This window comes from Balaenoptera musculus, chromosome 1, assembly GCF_009873245.2.
Source record: "Balaenoptera musculus isolate JJ_BM4_2016_0621 chromosome 1, mBalMus1.pri.v3, whole genome shotgun sequence".
Classification (NCBI taxonomy): Eukaryota; Metazoa; Chordata; class Mammalia; order Artiodactyla; family Balaenopteridae; genus Balaenoptera; species Balaenoptera musculus.
This window is the reverse complement of record NC_045785.1, coordinates 160,759,987-160,763,430: the sequence shown is the minus strand read 5'-3', so window position 1 is coordinate 160,763,430 and position 3,444 is coordinate 160,759,987.

Here is a 3,444-nt window from a genome sequence, read left to right as displayed (position 1 = left end):
CCAAAAATGGCAGAGGAAGGAACACTCCCAAACTCATTCTATGAGGCCACCATCACCCTGATACCAAAACCAGACAAAGACACTACAAAAAAAGAAAATTACAGACCAATATCACTGATGAATATAGATGCAAAAATCCTCAACAAAATACTGGCAAACAGGATCCAACAACACATTAAAAGGATCATACACCACGATCAAGTGGGATTTATCCCAGGGATGCAAGGATTCTTCAATATACGCAAATCAATCAATGTGATACACCATATTAACAAACTGAAGAAGAAAAACCATATGATCATCTCAATAGATGCAGAAAAAGCTTTTGACAAAATTCAACACCCATTTATGATAAAAACTCTCCAGAAAGTGGGCACAGAGGGAAACTACCTCAACATAATAAAGGCCATATATGACAAACCCCCAGCAAACATCATTCTCAATGGTGAAAAACTGAAAGCATTTCCTCTAAGATCAGGAATGAGACAAGGATGTCCACTCTCACCACTATTATTCAACATAGTTCTGGAAGTCCTAGCCACGGCAATCAGAGAAGAAAAAGAAATAAAAGGAATACAAGTTGGAAAAGAAGAAGTAAAACTGTCACTGTTTGCAGATGACATGATACTATACATAGAGAATCCTAAAACTGCCACCAGAAAACTGCTAGAGCTAATTAATGAATCTGGAAAAGTTGCAGGATACAAAATTAATGCACAGAAATCTCTTGCCTTCCTATACAGTAATGATGAAAAATATGAAAGAGAAATTATGGAAACACTCCCATTTACCATTGCAACAAAGAGAATAAAATACCTAGGAATAAACCTACCTAGGGAGACAAAAGACCTGTATGCAGAAAACTATAAGACACTGATGAAAGAAATTAAAGATGATACCAACAGATGGAGAGATATACCATGTTCTTGGATTGGAAGAATCAACATTGTGAAAATGACTATACTACCCAAAGCAATCTACAGATTCAATGCAATCCCTATCAAATTACCAATGGGATTTTTTACGGAACTAGAACAAATCATCCTAAAATTTGTATGGAGACACAAAAGACCCCGAATAGCCAAAGCAGTCTTGAGGGAAAAAAACGGAGCTGGAGGAATCAGACTCCCTGACTTCAGACTACACTACAAAGCTACAGTAATCAAGACAATATGATACTGGCACAAAAACAGAAACATAGATCAATGGAACAAGATAGAAAGCCCAGAGATAAACCCACGCACCTATGGTCAACTAATCTACGACAAAGGAGGCAAAGATATACAATGGAGAAAAGACAGTCTCTTCAATAAGTGTTGCTGGGAAAACTGGACAGCTACATGTAAAAGAATGAAATTAGAATACTCCCTAACACCATACACAAAAATAAACTCAAAATGGATTAGAGACCTAAATGTAAGACTGGACACTATAAAACTCTTAGAGGAAAACACAGGAAGAACACTCTTTGACATAAATCACAGCAAGATCTTTTTTGATCCACCTCCTAGAGTAATGGAAATAAAAACAAAAATAAACAAATGGGACCTAATGAAACTTCAAAGCTTTTGCACAGCAAAGGAAACCATAAACAAGACAAAAAGACAACCCTCAGAATGGGAGAAAATATTTGCAAACGAATCAACGGACAAAGGATTAATCTCCAAAATATATAAACAGCTCATTCAGCTCAATATTAAAGAAACAAACACCCCAATCCAAACATGGGCAGAAGACCTAAATAGACATTTCTCCAAAGAAGACATGCAGACGGCCACGAAGCATATGAAACGATGCTCAACATCATTAATTATTAGAGAAATGCAAATCAAAACTACAATGAGGTATCACCTCACACCAGTTAGAATGGGCATCATCCAAAAATCTACAAACAACAAATGCTGGAGAGGGTGTGGAGAAAAGGGAACCCTCTTGCACTGTTGGTGGGAATGTAAATTGATACAGCCACTATGGAGAACAGTATGGAGGTTCCTTAAAAAACTAAAAATAGAATTACCATATGACCCAGCAATCCCACTACTGGGCATATACCCAGAGAAAACCGTAATTCAAAAAGACACATGCACCCCAATGTTCATTGCAGCACTATTTACAATAGCCAGGTCATGGAAGCAACCTAAATGCCCATCAACAGACGAATGGATAAAGAAGATGTGGTACATATATACAATGGAATATTACTCAGCCATAAAAAGGAACGAAATTGAGTCATTTGTTGAGACGTGGATGGATCTAGAGACTGTCATACAGAGTGAAGTAAGTCAGAAAGAGAAAAACAAATATCGTATATTAACGCATGTATGTGGAACCTAGAAAAATGGTACAGATGAACCGGGTTGCAGGGCAGAAGTTGAGACACAGATGTAGAGAACAAACATATGGACACCAAGGGGGGAAAACTGCGGTGGGGTGGGGATGGTGGTGTGCTGAATTGGGCGATTGGGGTTGACATGTATAAAGTGATGTGTATAAAATTGATGACTGATTAAAAAAAATTAAAAAATAAAAAAATAAATAAAAAAAGGAATGAAGTGCTGATACATGCCACAATGTGGATGAACCTTGAAAACATTTATGCTAAGTGAAAGAAGCCAGATACAAAAGGTCACATATTGTTATGATTCCATTTATATGAAATATCCAAAAGAGGTAAATAGGTCGCCAGGGACTGAGGAGAGAAAGAGATGTGAAGAAACTGTTTAAATGGGTAGGAGATTTTATTTTGGAGTGATGGAAATGTTTCAGAATTAGATAGAGGTGGCTGGAATTGTACCATACCGTGAAGTACTAAATGCCATTGAACTGCACACTTTAAAATTGTTATGTTGTGTGAATTTCACCTTTTTAAAGTGAAGCCACTCAGAAATATCAGATTATTGACAACTCACCCCTTGGACTCCAAATCCTGGAAACAACGTTCCAGGTCAATTCTCAGGTCATGGGTAGCAATTTCATCCCTGTTCAATTTTATCCCTGTTCAATTTTACCTGGTAGTTTTGAAGCTCTAGAATACAGACCAGGAAAACTCTCAAGATGTTAGCTCACCCCAGGCCACTAGTGCTCCCTTATTGTGAGTAAATCCCGGGGGTGGGGTGGGGGGGTTGGAATGCGGGGACCTAAAACTACAAGACAGGAGACTGTCCACGAAGCAAATGCGCTACCGCCCTATGATGCTGCTGCCAAGGCCTTCTTACAGTACAGGCCCAGCCTCCACTCACTCTAAGGTCAGTGCTCAGTCCAACGTCAGGTCCATTCCGGGGTCCCTGCGGCGCAGCGGGGTAGGCCCGGCCCCTCTCGCGCCCCTTGCCTTTCCAGGGACGCGCCTCCGGTCGGAGCCCCGACGTGGACCAAGGAGCGTAGCGTCGCCGACGGGGCGGGGGCGGGGGCGGGGGCGGGGCCGGGGCCGGGGGCGGGGTCTGCGCC